The 21,055-nt window shown below is 42.7% G+C and overlaps 1 protein-coding gene and 1 non-coding gene across 2 annotated transcripts in view; one reads left to right on the top strand and one right to left on the bottom strand.

Annotated features, from left to right (window-relative positions):
• DPP6 (dipeptidyl peptidase like 6) overlaps positions 1 to 21,055 on the bottom strand; it is a 697,605-nt gene that overhangs the window by 588,327 nt on the left and 88,223 nt on the right. The gene's annotated exons all lie outside the window — the stretch shown is intronic.
• On the top strand, positions 13,914 to 14,003 carry LOC132578697 (small nucleolar RNA SNORA64/SNORA10 family). The gene has a single exon (XR_009555906.1). It is a non-coding gene; the product is annotated as a small nucleolar RNA SNORA64/SNORA10 family (small nucleolar RNA).

Genomic DNA, 21,055 nt, shown 5'->3' with positions numbered 1-21,055 from the left:
CATTAGAATTCCTTTCCTAATCCTGTGCGTATGTCTTCCAGGATGGGTCGTGTGTATGTCTTCCAGGATGGGGCCAGCATTCTGTGGCTAGCCTCTGCAAAGCGTTAAAAAAGGGCATGAATAGAACCCACCCACCCACTGTGCTCCTTGCCGCCAGCATTCCGAATGCAAAAGTTTCCTGCTTCTGGAATTTTAAGTTCAAATAATGTTATGCAGCTTTCATGTATTTATTTATTTGAGTTATTTATATAGTTCACCTTTCTCATTTAGACTGAAGGTAGATAACACAGAATGAGTCAATACAGTCCACAGTTGGGACATTCAATAAACAGTGCAACAGGATTAAGGCTGCAGAACCAACCAGAAGTCCAAAAACAGAACTGGAACAAAACATAAGTATTAACATGGCACATTAAAAGATGCAAAATTCCACAGTGGGATCCTAGTTTCAACAAGCTATATACCAGGGATAGCCAAACTGTAAATCAGGAGCCACATGTGGCTTTTCCCATACATACTGTGTGGCTCTCAAAGCGACATCACACTGTTGGCCAGCGTGGAGAAAGCATTTCTCTCTTTAAATCACTTCTCCAAGCCAAGCCAGCCAGTGGCTTGGAGAATACACTTAAAGAAAGTTGCTTTTTCCCATTTCTCCTTCCCCCATCTATTTCCTTCCTTCCTTCCTTCCTTCCTTCCTTCCTTCCTTCCTTCCTTCCTTCCTTCCTTCCTTCCTTCCTTCCTTCCTTCCCCCAAACATCTGATGTTTATTCTGTGTGGCTCTTACATTAAGCAAGTTTGGCCATCCCTGCTATACAGAGTAGTGCAGACCACAGTCCCTAATTATCAAGACTATTTGCCACTGATGAACCTATCCTTTGTATCTAAACATTTTTAAAGGCAACCAAAATTAATCTTAAAAACAACAACTAACCATGTTTTATGGCAACCAAGGTAAGAACCTTCATAGGGCTACTCTGAATCTATCTCCACCCAAAGAAAGGGCACTTGTTCTGGTCTTCACCCCACTGATCTACACTATTAGAATTCCTCCATATTAGCAACTAATTCTAAAGCTGTAATCTTATTAACTCCTAAAGGTTATAAAAGTGGAACTCAAAACTTGCAAGAATTCTTCCATTCATAGTCTAGGGAGAGAAAGCAATACCCAAGATAGTCACAAGTGTAAAGACAAATGAATGAAATTGTCTTTGTGCTGATGTAAGTAAAGGCAGAACATTGGTACAAATCAAATACTGGTATGTCTTGTGGTGGCTTCCATTAATAATGAAGCCATAGATCCCCTCTGCTACTGACTCCTCCAATTAAACTTACCTGAAAAGGCTGAACTAACCTGAACTAACAAATTGTCCAGAGAAGAAAGAGCATGAAAGCAATAGATTTGCTTGGCTTATATAATCTAAACTACCCTGAGAGCCTTACTGGACTGAAGAAGGAGTTGTAAAATTTACAATGAACTTTAAAAAATACATTACTTAGCCATAGTTTAGCGTTCAAAGTCATAATTTCAAAGCATGTTAACACTCAAAGATTAAATGGCTGAAGAGGTTGCACGTAAAATATATGAATTTAAGCTGATACATCAACAGACAATGGCCAGCTGTTACTGTACATCTTTCAAAGTTGTGATTACCATATATTTTATTCCAGTACAGTCTATTAAAATTATCTTCTGGTTAGGTTCTTCCTTCTTAAGTACGAAAAAGTGAAATGAAATCGAACTTTTTTTTTTTTTGTCCTCCAGAAGCTAGCCTATTTAATTTTAATGTGACATATAACAATGGCAATGAACGGGGGATAAAAATCTTTAGAAAGCCATATTGGGGAAAAGCATTAAATAGAGCAGTCTTAACTGTGCAGCATTTCCTTTTCACAAAGGAATTTTGACACTTGGTGCTGAAAAGGTGAAACATTCACTTGCAAAGCACTACAGAAAGTTCAATGGAAATAAAGCTATTTTTTGTTCCATGGAAGAAGAAAATCCCCAAAATCTACTGTTTGTTAAAGCCCTAGCAGTGGTAATTATTTTATTTCACTTAACACAATGTAGTATCTTGTGAAAAATAGGCGTACTCAAATCTTTGCGGAAGCTGGGTTGTTTTTGTTGGGGTGATACAATGATTAATATAGGGGAGAAACAGTAGACCATCACAATTCAAGACCAGTTGTGATTTAAGAACTAGCAAGATTCTCCAGATACAAGTTTGTGAGAGTCAAAGGTACAGGACAAAAGAGAACTTTGGTTCTTGAAAGCTCATATCCTAGAAATCTTAATGATTAAAATGTAATCTTAACTCAAGACAGAGACTGTGAATGTTTTTGCTTTCATACTTTAAACATGTAATTAGCTATATAATCAGGTAAAACTATTCCAACTTCCCAGTAATACCACTGCATACTTTGGTTTGGTTATTATACCTCCATTCTACATTGGACAAAAGGTTATGAAAGGATTGGATTAGATGCCAGTCTTCCACCTTGGTAACACTTATCTATGATCCACCATGAGAACTCACTCCATGAAAACTCGCTCTAAATGCCAAGAGGTCTCCAGTAGCTCAGTCTTTTTCAAATCTGCTATGGGAGATCGGGGGGGGGGGTGTCTCATAGATGCAAAACAACTCATTAGACCCATATAATGCAAACTTTAATTAATAGCCCACTGATTGATGGAGAGGTGGCTGAAAAGTTCTCAATCAAATCCCAACCCTTAGTCTATTATAAACTTTTCAACCACTCATCAACCAACCGACCAACCAATTTTAACAATTGCATCCTATAGGAAAAGGAAAGGTCCCCTGTGCAAGCACCAGTTGTTTCCGACTCTGGGATGATGTTGCTTTCACGATGTTTTCACGGCAGACTTTTTACAGGGTGGTTTGTCATTGTCTTCCCCAGTCATCTACACTTTCCCCCCAGCAAGCTGGGGACTCATTTTACTGTCCTCGGAAGGATGGAAGACTGAGTCAACCTCAAGCCGGCTACCTGAAAACCCAGTTTCCACCGGGGATCAAACTCAGGTCGTGAGCAGAGCTTAGGACTGCAGTACTGCAGCTTTAACAATCTGCACCATGGGGTTTTATAACATAATCCTATAACAGTGTCCTAAATTGAAAAGACATACATTTAAGCTGCTCCAGTTTAAATTTATTGACTCAAACTAGAATCCTGGAGTTAGGAAACTGAATTCCTCTGCATGATAGCAAAACACACATACACATATATACATAGAGAGAGGGGGGGTAAAGGTCGTTTCCAACTCTGGGGTGACGTCACATCATGACATTTTCATGGCAGACTTTTTACAGGGTGATTTGCCATTGCCTTCCCCAGTCATCTACACTTTCCTCCTAGGAAGCTGGGTACTCATTTTACCAACCTCAGAAGAATGGAAGACTGAGTCAACTTGATACATATATTCATGCATATATACATATGGACTTCATCTCCAGAATATACAGTGATGATATCAGCTCCATAAAACTGGAATGAAGTTGATGGGCTCAGCATACCCTGAAGTTTCATAAGTTCCAAACTAAAATAAATAAATAAATCACAGCAAAGAGATTTAACCACCCAACTTGTTGCACTGAATAACATTCGTCTCAGGACTGGCCATTAAAACTGAACACACACACACACACATACGTACACAAAGTCTAAACATTATTATATTTTAGCCTAGCCAAGCTTTGACATTGTAGTGAGTGAGAACAAAGTTTCCATATGAAGAAGGCACCTCCCCTTCCAGGGGTCACTCAGTATTCTCCGACACACATTACTGTTCCATAATACATACTAGATCTTTACAAACTGATATTTCTCCTCTATCAAGGACAGCAGAAAATAATTGCAGATTATTTTGAATGGTTTTAAATTGTGAACTGTTTTGTAGTTTGCATTACATCATGTGCTAGATGATAATAGCATTTTGGTACAACAAATCAGTGTTTCTCAAAGTGTCTCACACACTGCAAAGCTTTTCCCCTGGTAGATCAAGCACAGATGAAACCCTAAACACTACACACCAGTGTTGACAAACAAGAAATTTATTAAAGTGGAATTAATTTACAAAGCAATATGCAGCCATATAAAATAACACCCATGTTAGAATGAAATTCATCTATCTTCCCCCTTCCCAGAATTGCTTTTATTTCATTATAATTGTTTTTAAAAGAAAAAAGAAAAAGTATTTCACTTACCCTCCAAATTCTCTTAATTCTGCCAACTTTGGATAATTTTGCTCTGTACATCCCAAAGACATTCAGTTCTAATAGATGTCTTTATACCTGTATCCTGTACAGGTGCAAATATGCTCTATAATCAAGAGTGCTTGGAAAAGATAAACAGTAGAGTGCTAAATATGTTCTTGAAAATCAAAAATGCACTCCCTAGCTTTTAGTGCTCCTTCCTATAGCTCCACAGTTCATAGCTCAGCATAAAATAGCCAATAACTGAAACAGGCATTAGGAAAGGGGGGGTGGACTCTCTTCCACGGAAAGCATAAGGAGAGCAGGCATCCAACCAACGCTGGACTTACATTAGGAGAAAACTCAAGTTGTCCTAATGCCAGATGTCCAAACTTTAGAAAAATCATGAACTGAAATTATACCACTTATAGGCATTATCATGCTTAGCTCTAGACTTACTTAAGAGACTATTTTAATCACACTTCCATTTTTTTTTTTTAAAGTGAAAATCTGCTTCAAGTCAAATGGAGATGGAGAGAAGCTATTAAAGAAATGTTTCAAACAAACTGCAAAGAAATGAAGTGTCGAGATGTTCCTCATGCTCCAGCTTCTCAGGTTTTTACTGCCTGCTAATGTTTTTTCCCCTAATTTCAGCAAATGGAGGGATTAAGAACATTATGCAAATCTAAGTCAACCGCCTTCCTTTTCTTGATGGCACACCTGGGGGCGGGGCGGGGGGGGGAATCCTAGACTTCCTTTTGGATAAACCCAGCAACTAATGGAGCAGCTCTGCCACTGAGTGGTAAAATAGACCAAACATTTCCCTAAAAATGGAAGATCATTTTAGCTAGTCCATTGGAGCTATTCATAGTTAGTCGGCACACTTCTCTCTCTATATATATACACACACACACATACACACACATATATTGGCCACTGTGTGACACAGAGTGTTGGACTGGATGGGCCATTGGCCTGATCCAACATGGCTTCTCTTATGTTCTTCTTGAGTCACCAAAAACCATTATAGACAGGAAGTTCCTATACTATGACCAGGCCTTGAATTCAACAGGAGCTCACAGAAGCACACCTCCTGAACCTTTCTGACGCCCCCCCTCCTCCTCCCCACCTACCTACATTGTCCATTGAATAGTAGGTGCAGCTGCATAACAATCCCTGGATTAAGAGAGCAGGCAGCCAGACAGCCACCAGGGGCCTTGCCACACCCTCACCAGCCCACATGAACACCTGGAGAAGCCCACACACCCTTTCTCCACGTTTTCTTTGATTTTGGGCAGCGAGTGGTTTGCTGGCCTTTTGCCTATAGGGAGGTGGCCAAGGAGAGCCCCAGGTGTGTGAGGCCTGCTTGGGCTGACTGGATCTCTAGCCAGCCCAAGCAGGCTTTGTTTGCCCAGGACTCTCCTTTCTTGTGTCCGGTTGCTTTTGGCTGGTGGGGGTGGGTGGGTGGGTGGCATATGCTAATGAGATGCTAATGAGCTCCACCACCCCTGATTATGGCATCAGCATTAGATGAGAAGAGGACACATGAAGCTTCTCTTATACTAAATCAAAGTCAATATTGTCTACTCAGACTGTCAGTGGCACTGCAGGGTCTAAGAGAGCCAGTTTGGTGTAGTGGTTAAGTGTGCTGGCTCTTATCTGGGAGAACCAGGTTTGATTCCCCACTTCTCCACTTGCAGCTGCTGGAATGGCCTTGGGTCAGCCATAGCTCTCGTAGGAGTTGTCCTTGAAAGGGCAGCTGCTGTAAGAGCTCTCTCAGCACCACCTACCTCAAAGGGTGTCTGTTGTGGGGGTGGGGAGGTAAAGGAGATTATGACTGCTCTGAGACTCTGAGATTCAGAGAATAGGGCCAGATATAAATCCAATATCTTCTTCTTCTAAGGTGGAGGTCTTTCAAATCACCTGATCGTTTTAATTAGAGATGCCAGGGATTGAACTTGGGACCTTCTGCAGGCCAAGTGGATGCTGTAACGTTGAGGCATGGCCCCTCCCTATGGAATAATTAGATTGGTTTTATAAAGGTACTCATATGTTGGTAAGTTTGTGTCTGCATTATTCCTGAAGAATGTGGGAGTATTTCATTAATTCTAAGTATAATAGGATCCCAGTTTAATAAAGACAGACCCCTAGATGTGCACCTCGGGGAAGAAAAAAAAAAGTATTATGTTTCATTAAATGTCTTGTCACACATAAATAATGAGTTTCCAAATATTTCACACAATTATTTCAAGGTGGAATCTAAATTTAAAAAGTCACTCAACCTTGTTCATCTGTTAGCTCATTAGAAATATAAAGATGGAGGAAAAGAATTTATTTTGTAATCTTTTGATCCGGGTGAAGCAAAAAAATACAGTGATTCTTGATGTTGTATATTGTTTATTTTTATTTCCGCAACAGCTGTTCCTAAGCTGTAGGTCTGCTAAAGATAGTGGTGGTGAAACTCTAGTATAGAAAAGAGACAACTACTGCGGGGATGTGTGTGTGCGTGTCATGAAAAAGGTTTATAAAATAATGCATGGGGTGGAGAGAGTTGACAAAGGGGGGGGGGGGAATCTCTATCTCTCAAAATTCTAGGACTCAAGGGCATCCAAAGAAGGGCAGTAGGTTCAGGATGGACAAAAGCAAACTTACACAGAGAGTGATCAAAATGTGGAATTCACTTTCAGAGGATGTAGCGATGGCCCCAGGAATAAACAGCTTTAAAAGAGAATTAGATAGTTTCATGGAGGACGCGTCTATCAATGGCTATGAGCCATGGTGACTGAGGGGAACCTCCACATTCAGAGGCACTAATCCTCTGAATCCCAGAGCCATGAGGTAACATTAGTAGAAGGCCTCAGACTCTGTGCCCTCCAGAGGAACTGGTTGGCCACTGTGTGAGACACTGATCTGATCCAGCAGGGCTCATGTTCTTACCAGGGGAAGGCCTTTGCCTCTGTGCCCTGTTGTTGAACCTCCAGAGGAACGGGTTAGCCAGTGTACGAGACAGGAGGCTGGATAGGGTTGCCAAGTCCAATAAGAGAAAAATCTGGGGACTTTGGGGGCGGAGCCAGAAGACTTTGGGGGTGGAGCCAAGAACAAGGATGTGACAAGCATAATTGAACTCCAAGGGAGTTCTGGCCATCACATTTAAAGGGGCAGCACACCTTTTAAAATGCCTTTCTTCCATAGGAAATAATGAAGGATAGGGGCACCATCTTTTGGGGCTCATAGAATTGGACCCTCTGGTCCAATCGTTTTGAAACTTGGGGGGTATTTTGGGGAGAGGCACTAGATGCTATACTAAAAATTTGGTGCCTCTACCTAAAAAAAATAGACCCCCCCCCCAGAACCCCCAATACCCATGGATGAATTCCCTATTATTCCCTTTGGGAATCGTTCTCCATAGGGAATAATAGAGTGCCCAGTAGACATTTCCCTCCCCCCCACACTTTTTAAAGGGGGGAGGGCCTCCAAACCAGGGAATCCCCTGCCCCCTCCCTCTCTCACACACACAAATACTTACCAGATCTTCCGGAGAACTCTTGCTGTGAAAACGAAAGCAAAAGAAAGGGAGGGGCCGTTCTCCCAAGCCCTTCTTGCTTCCTGCCCAGCCTTAAAGGGGCATACATTTTACAAACAGCTCAGGAGCTCTATAATAACATGAAGCCTACAGGTATGTTCTCCCCCCCTCCACCCCCACCCCCTGCTTCCCAATTTTTGAAGAGCGGGAGATGAGGCTGCGAACCCAGGGGTCTCCCGCCAGAGCGGGAGGTTTGGGAAGCCTAATGCTGGACCAGATGGACTACTGGTCTGATTCAGTAGGATTCTTATGTTATATAGTTAGCACTGCTAAGCAGAGCACACTTTAAACACTGTAAAATTTCTCATGACTCTGCTGGGAAAGCACCAAATTAATTAAGCCAGCCAACAGTCAAGCCACTGCATGTCACATAGGTGCAGTTAAAACACAGTGGGAATGACCAGATAAGGACCTAGCACACACACACACAAAAGATTGAAGCCAATTGTTTTGCTACTGCAATTACCTGTTTATTCAAATATATTACATTCCGCCTTTCTCTTAAGAACTCAAGGCAGCTAGCAATATGTTAAAGCAGGACTCCCCAACCTTATTGAAGCCATCAGTACCTTTGGAATTCTAACACAAGGAGGTGGGCACAACCACAAAATGGCCACCATGGGAGGTGGAGCTAGCCACAAAAGGGTTTCCATGGGAGGTGGAGCAATACACAAAGGAAGTCCAGGGGACCAGAGGAATCATTTTAAGAAATGTAAAGGGAATAGAGATGCCAGTCTCTAGGTGGGACTTGGGGATCATCTCCAGATTACAGAGATCAGTTCCCTTGGAGAAAATATGGGGTTAGGGTTGTCCAGCCAGGGCATCTCCCAGTCTTCAGGGCTTCAATCTGCTGGCCCCCAGCTGGCCAGCAGGGGAAAACCCACCCACAAACAGGAATGTAGTCACAAAATGTCCCTGATGTGATGATATCACTCAGAAATGATGTCATCATGTTACTGACATCACACAACAGCACTCTGGGTTTTAGGCAAACTCTATAATTTTGTAGCAAAAAAACCCATAGAGTTTTCCCAAAACCTAGAGTGTCACATGTAACATCAGTGATGCAATGACATCATTTCCAAGTGATGTCATCACATCAGGGACGTCACACAACAACATACTTGTTTAGGGGAGACTGGGTTCAGGATCCCCCCACCAACAGTAAGGTTGGAGCTGGCAACTCTATGGAGGGTATATTCTATGGCATTGTTCCCTACTAAGGTCCACAGAAACATAGACTTGAAAGGTCACTTAATCCAACCCCCCGCACAATACAGGAAATTCACAAATACCTCCCCCACACAAATACCCAGTGACTCCTGCTCAGGGCCGGACTGCCCACTAGGCGAATTAGAAATTGCCTAGGGTGCCAACAGTTCAAGGGTGCAGAATTGGATGTGGTGCCCCATCGTGCAGGTGTGGGGCTTTCTTCTTTGGTGCAAAAGCAGGGAAAAGATCTCCCTGCCCCCGCCATGCCTCTCAAAGTCTCCAAGGGGTGTGGGCTGGAGGGGCAACCTCTTTTCTGGTATTGCACCACAGCCATGGCCCAATCTCTCCATTCTATCCTATGACCCAAGAGAGACCATTCTATCCTGTGGGCTCATTGGACAAAATGGAGAGATGGGGCTGCCACTGCGGCACAACACAAGAAAAGGGGTTTAAAACTTGAAAACCCTTCTCTGGGGTTGCGCCAGCGTTGGCCCAATCTCTCCATTCTATCCTATGGACCCGTGTGTGCGTCTGTCAGTGCACGCGGGGGGGGGGGGAAGCACCTGTAGCTAGCCTTGCCTAGGGTGCCAAGCAGTCTAGGTCTGGCCCTGCCCCAGAAGATGGCTAAAACCATGGATCTGGGGAGGTTTCCCCAGGCTTCATCACCAAATCTCCAAAAGTTTCCCATCCTGAATCTGTCAACCCTAGGACCCCAGTTCCCTGCCAGTGGGCAAGGGAGATCTGGAAAGCCAAACTGGGAAAGAGTAATGAGAGGGAGAACAACTGACACTGTAGTGGAAGCTGCCACTGAAATGTTATTTTAATTTGAACTGCCAAACGAATCTCCACTGGCCAGTCAGAACCCACTCTGGACAGGAGCCCCATTACTTTCTAAAAACACTTGGTGGGAGCCAGGAAAGGTGATGGCAGATGCCACGGCATCCACAGACACCACCCTATACAAAGGCAAAAGAAAGGGCCTTGGCTCAGTGAAGGTCCCAGATTCAATTCCTGGCATCTCCATTTAAAAGAGTCAGATAGCAGGTGATGTAACAGATTTTCAACTGAGATTCTGGAAAGCAGCTGACAGTCACAGAAGACAATAGTGGTATTCTGGCCTTAAATTCAGCAGGAGCTCACAGGAGCACAGCTCCTGAACCTTTCTGAGGGTTCCCCCTCCTCCTTGCCACCCACCTTGTCCATTGAATAGTAGGTGCAGCTGCATAACAATCCCTGGATTAGGAGAGCAGGCAGCCAGCCAGCCACCAGGAGCTTTGCCACACCCCCAGCAGCCCTCGTTAACCCCTGGAGAAGCCCATGCCACCCTTTCTCCACTTCTTATGTGATTTTGGGCAGTGGGTGGCTTACTGGCCTTTTGACTGTGGAGGAGGGCAGCCAAGGAGACCCCAGATGAGTGAGGCCTGCTTGGGCTGGGTCTCTAGCCAGCCCAAGCAGGCCTCGCTCACTGAGGGCTCCCCTTTTTTGTGTCAGGTTGCTTTTGGCTGGTGGGGGGGTATATGCTAATGAGCTCCACCACCTACTTTTCTACAAAATGACCCCTGGTGGTGTAGAAAAAAAAATGTTCTCACTTGGTACAAGGCAGCTTTGTGTATTCAAAACCACAAATACATTCAACAATTTACCATAAATAACTAGCCAAAATTCACAGAAGTCTTTATTGACTGTCCCCCTTAAAACCATTTCTGAAACACAGGAACTGGATGCATTATCCGCTGAGTTACTTGCCTCTCTCTCCAGTTACTGCTTTCCAGGAAAATAGAACCAGAGAGCAAGGTACAGGAATAACTGTCAGAGTGGAAAGTTTTCAGCTTCTCTCAAGTGTCATAAATAATCCAGTTTTCTTTCAGTGTATTAACAATATTTACTAATGGATGTATTTTGGTTCCCCACACACAGAGTGGTTTGTTTATCTTTGTCTCTGAGTAGACCGGTTGGTTTTGTTTCTGGAGAGAGTTTTGATTAAATAACGGGGAGATCAGTTCAGATTTGGTTCTGAAAATTTAGGACAATCAAAAAATATGTGGTCAACAGAGTCTATCTTGCTGCCACAGCTGCAGAGTCTGTCTGAATATGGAATTCCACTGAATCTTCCTAGGGTCACCGTTGAAGGTGCGTTAGATAAAAGCCTTTCTATGGAAGCTGTTGTTAAGTTACGTGAAAACTTACTTTTAAGTTCTTCTCCTACAGGATGCGCGTTTGCTGTTTATGACTTAGGTCAGGGGTTCCCAACTCCCGGCCGTGAGTTGTATCATTATTTCACTATATATTACAATGTAGTAAAAAGAAGAAGAATTGCAGATTTATACCCCGCTCTTATCTCTGAATCAGACTCAGAGCGGCTTACAATCTCCTATATTTTCTACCCCCACAACAGACACCCTGTGAGGTGGGTGGGGCTGAGAGGGCTCTCACAGCAGCTGCCCTTTCAAGGACAACTCCTGTGATAGCTATGGCTGACCCAAGGCCATTCCAGCAGCTGCAAGTGGAGGAGTGGGGAATCAAACCTGGTTCTCCCAGAAGACGACATTGGATTTACATCCTGCCCTTCACTCCAAATTTCAGAGTCTCAGAGAGGCTCACAATCTCCTTTACCTTCCTCCCCCACAACAGACACCCTGTGGGCTGAGAGAGCTCTCCCAGAAACTGTCCTTTCAAGGACAACTCCTGTGAGAGCTATGGCTGACCCAAGGCCATTCCAGCAGTTGCAAGTGGAGGAGTGGAAAATCAAACCCAGTTCTCCCAGATAAGAGTCAGCACACTTAAACACCACACCAAACTAATAGAAATAAAGTGCACAATTGTATCATCCCTAAACCTGCTCCCTCCCTGGTCCCTGGAAAAATTGTCTTCCACAAAACTGGTCCCTGGTGCCAAAAAAGGTTGGGGGAATGCTGACTTAGGTTGTAAAAACAGTAAGAAGTAAAAGTAACTTGGTTCAGGTTTTGATTTTTAGGTTTCCACTGTATCACATACTCCCAGACAACAAGCTCATTCCCTACTGACGCACATACGACATGGACAATACCTCCTCACAGTCCCATTCCTCAGTTTACTAGCAGCTGCTGGAAGGGGAAGGAGAGATAAGCGAGGCCAATTCAGTCAGTCTGTCAAGGAACTGCAACAAGGGCCCGCTATCCTAGAAAAAAGATTATCTGTAGCCGTATTCAGTGGGAGCATACCTCAGCTAGTTGAGCTCAAGCAAGTCTGGAGACGTGGTATACAAAATTTGTACATTATTTTTCTAAATAGCTCTGGATTTGGTGGTTTTCTTCTTTGCTATTATCACATCCTGCTATCTGATGGATTAAAAACAGAAAGGAGTCTTGCGTTAGCTTGAACAGTCCAGAAGGATTTGATGGATGCCAATCACGTCAGTGATATTTGCAAAGATAAAAGTTATCAGTAGATTTTGACTGGCTTTTCTTATAGTTTTATCTTATTTTGCAAATTTACCACAACTTTCCACAAAGGCCCCCCATACCGCAGACAGACAAAATTCATCAGTAAGCACCACATTTTACAATTGAATATTAATCTCTCAAGTGCTACTGGATTTGAATCCAAATAATCTTTCCGTGATCTTTGGTGTATGATGTTTTCCCCCTGTTTTGTAATTCTGAGAAGAAGAAAAATAGCTTTATAAAAGAAGAATCAGGGTATACAATTTCTCCGAAGCAACAAAAATGTTAGCAAATTTATCAAATCCACCTGAGCTGTGGTAAAATAAGATGTGGCATGGATTGTCTAAATGAGGGGTGTCGAACTCATTTTTTATGAGGGACAGATCTGACATAAATTAGACCTTGTCAAGCCAGGCCATGTGTGTCATAAAATGTAATGCCAGGTAGCCGAAATATAAAGTGTATAAAGCACACAGACAAACTCAATTAAAGTTTTTTTAAAAACTTAAAATAAAACATGCTTAAATATTAGCACTTTGTCTTAAAGGTGCTTTCTTTGTATTTCTCCCATGGGAACCAGGGAACTGGGCAAAGGAAGCTCTGGTTCTTTCCTTCCTTCCCCAGGGGACTGGGGGTGGGGGTGGAGCAGCCTCAACCAATAGAAGTAAGACAGGTTTGGCTCAGTAGTTCTGCTATGCAACTGAGAGAGCCTGGGAAAGCAAGATCTCCCTCCCCTCCTTCCTCCCCAAGGGAGGAGCCTCAGCCAATGGAGAAAATAGAAGTTTTGCTCTGTAGCTGTGTGATTGAGCAAGCCTGGCAAAAGCAAGCTGTGATGCAGAAGGAAGCAAGAGAGAGGGAGAAAGAAGCAGATGACAGCCAGCAGTTTAGGGGCCTAATCTGGCCCCCGTGCCACATGTTTGACACCTCTGGTCTAAATACTTTACTGAGAATCACATCGAATTTAATACATTCATGATTATTCTTAGTATACAATTTGTCAAAAACAGGCTTTTGCATTACCTATGTTGCCTTTTGCCCAAAATCCATCACAAATGATATTTTAGGCTGTCTCTTAGCTGAACTGTCACAATTGTTGGGTTCACTAAACGAAAGGGTGATTCATTAAATTAAAGGGTACCTAACACTCCACACTTATCCTTGTTCTATGTTGAATCAAAAAGCTGAAAGGACCGTGCATTACAGCTAGGGATAGAAACGAACCAGTTCAAGAACAAAAATATTGTCCTGAACTTGGGCCAGTTTGGGGTTCGTGAACCAGTGTTCAGGGAAGGCGCCTTCTTTGGACATTTATAGGACTAGTGGCCATTTCTGTTTGGGGTCAGCCATTTAAACCTGGCAGCTAAGCAGCACAGGGTCTGCTGGTTTCACACCCCTCTTCAAAGTGGGGGGGGGGGGCGGGAAGAAACCAACAGCTTAAATGGATGGCAGCTATTTAAACCTAGTGGCTGACTGGTAGACCCGGTCAGAACTCTCTCAGCCCCACCTACCTCACAAGGTGAGTGTTGTGGGGAGAGAGAGGGAAGCTGGTTTTAAGGCACTTTAAGACTTCTGACAGTAGAGAAAAGCAGGATATAAGAACAGCTCTTCTTCTTCATCTTCTTCCTTCCAGGCAGAGACTTGCTGTGTGTCCTTATATCACCCAACACAAATATCACAAGAAACATCAATTGACATGCCTGCCACAACAGGCTGCCAGTCAACAGCATTTTGTCCCTCTGCCAGTGGCCTGCTTTAGAATACAAATTTCTACATCCAGTTTTTATTTAACACCCCCCCCTCCTTTGATTAAAGGGGAATAAATCTATCCTGTTTTGGCTGTGAGTCCTGCAGTTGTCTCAAACTGTTATACAAATTAACGCAGAGACAAGGAATTGAATACCTGTCATAGTCTACAAGCTTGGCTGATGATTTGGTTTTGAGCGGTTATTTGTGCAAATTATTTTAAGGAAGAAATTTAAGGTTATGGTTACTTAAGTAATCACTTGCCTATTTGCTTAGCTTTTGGGAGTTTTTATAACATTGAGAGTGATTTAAAGGTTAATAAATTTCCCAGTATGACTGAATTATATTAACACATCCCTGCCCTCTTTCACTATAATATGCCCAACATTTCCCCACAAATTAAGGATGCACAGGTAGTTAGGCCTAGGATACAACTATGCTAACACTGCTTTTACATGTTCAGAAGGATCTTTTTAATAAAAAAAAAAACAGGGCTGTAATATAATTGAACAGTACAGGAAGGTGTCTTTATAAAAACATACAATTGTAGTCTACTCCATTGTTTATTGAATTACCATTTTGTTTTTGTTACCCTGTCTTCTTCTTTTGTAATTTTTTTTTTTTTGCATTTTTATGGTATGCCATAAAGTCATGTGTTTTGGGGGGCATCTGCATTGTCTTCCAATTTTGTAATCCTAGTCTTATTGCATTGTTCATTATTCATAGGATGCACTATGCCAGGGATGGCCAAACTGCGGCTCGGGAGCCAGATGTGGCTCTTTCACACATATTGTGTGGCTCTTGAAGCCTCCACAGCTTCATTGGCTGGCTCAGAAAAGGCATTTCTCACTTTAAATTGCTTCTCTAAGCCAAGCCAGCTGGCAGTTTGGAGAATGTATTTAAAGTTAAAGTTGTTTTCTTTCCATTTCTCTCTCCTCCCTCCCCACATCTATTTCCTTCCTTCCTTCCTTCCTTCCTCTTGTGACTCTCAAGCATCTGATGTTTATTCATGGAGCTCTTCTGTTAAGCAAGCTTGGTCACCCCCGCACTATGCTGTCTGAGCACGTTATTTTATATTTTATAATCTGCCTTGGGTCTCAGTTAGAAAAGTGGAAAAGAAATGAAACAAACAAACATAATCCCTAATCGTTTAAGTGAAATTTGATTGGGAAATCCTTAGGCACTCCTACACATTTGTGTGTGTGTGTGTTGTGTGTAGGTGAAGCAGTTGGACATGGATCTGATGCTGTTCGAAATACCAGCATCTACTGTGCTGAAGAGCAGAGCAGTCTCCAGTTTAGCATGATTAGTCCTGTCCAGATGACAATAAGCAGGGCTTTTTTGTAGCAGGAACTCCTTTGCATATTAGGCCACACACCGTGGATGTAGCCCATCCTCCTGGAGCTTACAGTAGACCCTGTACTAAGAGCCCTGTAAACTCTTGGAGGATTGGCTACATCTGGGGTGTGTGGCCTAATATGCAAAGGAGTTCCTGCTACAAAAAAACCTTGACAATAAGAACAATATCTACATTTTTGTTTGTTTATCTATGTTATTAGATCTTTATTCCACCCTCCCCTTAATGGGCTCAGGATGGCTAACAACCAATAAAAACACAACATCATATAATAAAACTTAAACCAATCAACAAAATACTATACAATAAATACGTATATGGTTTTCTTCCAAACTGGAGACTCCCCTTTGAGGAGGGGATACATAACTTCTAAGAATTGGTTTGCTGGTGTCTGTTTCCAGCAGCCAGATGCCTTTCACATGTTCATAGTCAAGGCATTAAATTAATGTTTGTCCCCATTACCTGCTAACCAAGGATCTTCTGTCTCTGTACACTGATGCTCCACTTATCTCTAAATAGTTAATAGGTGGAGATAGGTATTGTTCCATTAAATATCTCTTAGCAGTTTTGAAAGCCACCTTCTGACAATCACTAACACGTTCTGCAAGTGAACTCTGTGTTGTAGGAAGCAGTATTTCCCTTTTGTCACTACTAAACCTATTACTCCCATACCCATTACTGTCAATCAACGTTGCTGGATAAATTTTATTCTGCAATGTTCACAATGTTATTACTATTTTATTATCTTCTATCATGTCCTATTTTCTTAAAGCTGAAACAGGAACTCAATTACCCTGCTTGTGCAGATTTGCCTATAGCTCACAGAGCTATGAATATCAATTACAAACCAAGTTGACATAATTGTGACAAATAAGTACATATGGGTGGAAATTGATCATGCTCAGGTCTTGGGGGGAAATCGCTCCTCGCTCATACTGGTGACCTTGCGGAAGAGACATTGAAAGGCGTTTCTTTCTAGTGCAGCCGCTTCGGAAATAAAAGCCATACTCTGAAGGAAGTCTGTGGTTTTGCTATCTGGATGCTGTGGTTTCAACCAAACCTCAACATTCTTCAGATATATAAATAAAACAAAACCCAAGTGGTTGGTTTTTAATTTCATTATTAAGTTAGAATTTCAGCTAAACAAACACAATGTTAAAAGGATGAGTAACTTTATCACCTCTTCCTAGTGTGATCTGCTAGTGTGCATTTTAAAAAAAAATTAAGCACAAAGTTGTGTTAGAAAAGTCTTAACTTTCTCTTCCATTAAAAACAAAACAAAACTAAACTAAAGCTCAAAGCTCTCTCACCTTAGCTATGCCTAGAAATAGGGTTGCCAGCACCTAAATTTTAACCACTGGTGGACTTTTTCCAGCAACATAAAGGAAGTCCTTCTTCACCCAAAGGGTGATTAACATATGGAATTTACTGCCACAGGAGATGGTGGTGGCTAAAGCATAGACAGCTTCAAGAGAGGATTGGATAAACATTTGGAGCAGAGGTCCATCAGTGGCTATTAGCCACAGCATATTGTTGGAACTCTCTGTCCGGGGCAGTGATGCTCTGTATTCTTGGTGCTTGGGGGGAGGGCTTCTACACCACTGATGGACCTCCTGATGGCACTTGGGGCTTTTTGGCCACTGTGTGACACAGAGTGTTGGACTGGATGGGCCATTGGCCTGATCCAACATGGCTTTTCTTATGTTCTTATGTCACCAGCATTGTGCTGACATCACTTCTGGTATTGCCAGAAGTGCCATCAGCAAGTCACCAGAGACACTGTAGCATTCAGCCAAAACTCTGTGATTTAGCCATAAATTTTTGGCCAAATGCGAGAGTATCCCAGGTGACAAACTGACTTCATTTCTGGTTACACCAAAAGTGACATCAGCACATCGTGAGGCTGCCCTTTGCCTCCCTTGTTTCCCCTTTATTTTCTTCCTACCACCCAGCTAAGCACCAGCAGGAAAGGTCTAGAGTTGCGGAAGACTCTCCCATCATGCCTCACAGGATCTTGGCAACTCAAGTTGGGAACTGAATTTGCTGCTGCGCTCCCAGGATGGAGATGATCATAACATCCCAGGTATGAAGTCTGTGCTTTCCAAGGTTAGAGTCCTGGATGTATTTTTTTTTTAACTTCCCCAACCATTCTTAAATTATAATAATAGTAAGATGTGTGTTGCTCCTGGAGGCTAACACAGCATCTACTCAGCATGTGCTCCCTGTTACAAGCTGGTCATGTCATCTGTAGTTCTACCTGCTGAAGACACATAAAAAGGTAAAAAGGTAGTCCCTCTGTGCAAGCACCAGTTTTATTATACTTTGTTAGCCAACATATCACAGTAGTTGTTTAACTGTCATTGCTTGTTTTCTGAAAGACAGCATGGTGTAGCGGTTAAGAGAGGTGGACTCTAATCTGGAGAACTGGGTTCCCCACTCCTCCACATAAAGCCTGCTGGGTGACTTTGGGCCAGTCATAGCTCTCTCAGAATTCTCTCAGCCCCACCTACTTCACAAAGGGACTGACTGTTGTGGGGAGAGAAAGAGAAGGCAATGGCAAGCCACTTTGAGATTCCTTAGGGTAGAGAAAGGAAAGGAAAAGTCCCCTGTGCAAGCACCAGTCGTTTCCAACTCTGTGGTGACGTTGCTTTCACAGCGTTTTCACGACAGACTTTTTACAGGGTGGTTTGCCATTGCCTTCCCCAGTCATCTACACTTCCCCCCCCAGCAAGGATGGAAGGCTGAGTCAACCTGGAGCCGGCTATCTGAACCAGCTTCCACTGGGATTGAACTCAGGTCGTTAGAAGAGGGCTCCAACTGCAGTACTGCAGCTTTACCATTCTGCACCACTGGGCTCTTCATGAAGACACATAGGCATAGCATTAATAGCACAAAGAAGTGTTTTTGCACTTCCAAGTGTACAGTGTGCATCACCAACACTGTAAGCAGCCTTGCCCATTGTACTGTGCTACTTTTTAGATCCTGGGGTATTCTGAATCAATCTGGAAAGCAGTAGGCAGATGTTCTACAGCAGCATTCCTATATTTATGTTCCTTTCTACATTCTACATTCAGATGTGTTGTGAGCCGCTCTGAGCCCGCCTCGGCAGGGTAGGGCGGGATATAAATCAAATAAAATGAAAAAAAAAAGATCTTGTCCCAAGCCTCAAAGATGTCTCTTATTAGTGGTAGATCCAGGTGACTGGCCATGTTGGTCTGAAGCAGTAGAACAAATTTTGAGTCCAGTGGCACCTTTAAGACCAACAAAACTTTATTCCAAGTATGAGATTTCATGTGCAGGGGTACACCTTGAATAAAGTTTTGCTGATCTTAAAGATGCCCCTAAACTCAAAATTTGTTCTTATTAGTGGTAGTGATTCTATAAGCATGGGTACCAGCATTTCATCTAGAAAACTATCTTCCTGTTTCATGTTGTTTCACATGGCTGTTACCAAGGGCTTTTTTTTTTTTTTGTAGCAGGAGCTTCTTTGTATATTAGGACACACACCTCTGATGTAGCCAATACTCCAAGAGCTTACAGTAGGCCCTGTAAGCTCTTGGAGGACTGACTACATCAGGGGTGTGCAGCCTAATATGCAAAGGAGTTCCAGCTACAAAAAAAGCCCTGCTATTAACTGTCCAGTTCTGATGGCTGATGCTATGGCAACAATCATCCTATTCAATCCAGGGGAGACCTTACAGGCAAATAATTCCAGTTTAGTTTATTTCTTTAGAAAACTTATATGCAACCACTCTAGAGACCTGCTCAGTAATCAAACCGGTAGTCTAAATCAATTTTCCCAAGGTTGTTCTTATCCTAGGCCAGGGGTGGCCAAACTTGTTTAATGTAAGAGAAGCCGCACAGAATAAATGTCAGATGTTTAAGAGCCACAAGACATGATTGTTAGATGTTTGAGAGAAGGGAGGGAGGGAGGGAAGGATGGAAGGAAGGAGGGAGGGACGGACGGAGGGACGGAGAGGGGTGGAAATAGAGAAACTGTAAATGCATCCTCCAAGCCATGGCTGGCTTGGATCGGAGAAGTGATTTAGAGAGAGAAATGCCTTCTCCAAGCTGGCTGACAGGGCAGTGGGGGCTTCAAGAGCCACACAATATGTGTGAAAGAACCACATGTGGCTCCTGAGCCTCAATCTGGCCACCGCTGTCCTTAGCACTGCCACTGTAGGAAGCAAAAAGCATACTCTGGAACCACTTAAGAGCAGCATAGGATTCAATGCTAGATGACCATGGCTTCCCCTTTAAATTATTTGCACAGAAGGACAGAACCTGACTGGAGCTATATGGGCTCAGTTGTCAGATCAACTTCTATTGCTCTTAGAAACTTCCTGTTGTCTGTATCTACCTTTACTGTTTGAGAACTCTCCTCCACGCTTTTTTTTCATATGCCATATTGCTTGCTACTGGTTGCAATAATACATTATCTGCTAGACTTTGTCCAGCATCCCTTTGTAAGCATGAATACACAATAAAATATATATGCTGATCCAGGGGTTTTCTTGTAGAAAAAGCTGGCAGGAATTCATTTGCATATTAGGCCACACCTCCTGACATCACCATTGTTTCACACAGGGCTTTTTTTGTAGAAAAAGCCCAGCAGGAGCATATTTGCCTATTAGGCCACACCCCCTGATGCCAATCCAGCCGGAACTGTGTTCCTGTGCATTCCTGCTCAAAAAAAACCCCAGTGCTGATCCTATTACAAATATTATATCCCAGAAATGTAACGTCAGTCCCATGGAAGCAAGTTGTGATATGCCTCATTCAGGACTTCAGTTTTCTGAATTGGCCCTAAATTGCACTGTATGAGAACTGAGAAATGCTCAGCGTTCTACATAGGAATTAAAAATATCCACACTTCTAAACAGCTGTGCTATTTTTCTGGAGAAATAATTAGTCCCACTTGCTTGCTACATGCTCTCTTGTTGATAGGTATTTAATACATTTTGTTTGCCTGTAGACAGAGACTAATTTACTCCTAGGATTCTTAAACTTGATCAAAGCTTAAACAACTCTGAAATAATAATGCCCCAGCTTGAAGCCTATTAACATTCATAACAGACCATGCCTGCAAAGTGCAATAAACAAAGGTAGAAAGCTGAAGGACATCAGATAAGAAACACCCTACCTACTGATCAGAGTCATGTAGTTACTAAAACAACCCACCATTAAAGAAAACTGTGCCAAGAAGGGATACAAAAATAAGCAAAGCAAAATCTTCCTGGGAGGCTGACGTCTTGAATTAATTGTTGCTTGCATTATCAGACCTCAGCAGCAAATATACACTTGGCAAATAAACAGCACATATTTTGAGCAGAACAAGGGCTTATGGGTAGGTTTCAGTTCCAGATAGAACTCCTCTGTGGTAGCTCACAGAGCACTTTTTTTGTGGTTAACAAACAGGATTGTGGGGTTATATAACTGGCTCATAACAAACAGGATTGTGGGGTTATATAATCGGCTCATGAGCTAAAATTCAAGCTGAACTTAAGCCAGCTTGGAGCCTGTAAATTGA

Source organism: Heteronotia binoei, chromosome 10 (assembly GCF_032191835.1).
Source record: "Heteronotia binoei isolate CCM8104 ecotype False Entrance Well chromosome 10, APGP_CSIRO_Hbin_v1, whole genome shotgun sequence".
Lineage (NCBI taxonomy): Eukaryota > Metazoa > Chordata > Lepidosauria > Squamata > Gekkonidae > Heteronotia > Heteronotia binoei.
Note: the sequence above shows the minus strand (reverse complement) of the source record. Positions and strands in the feature narration are given on the sequence as shown.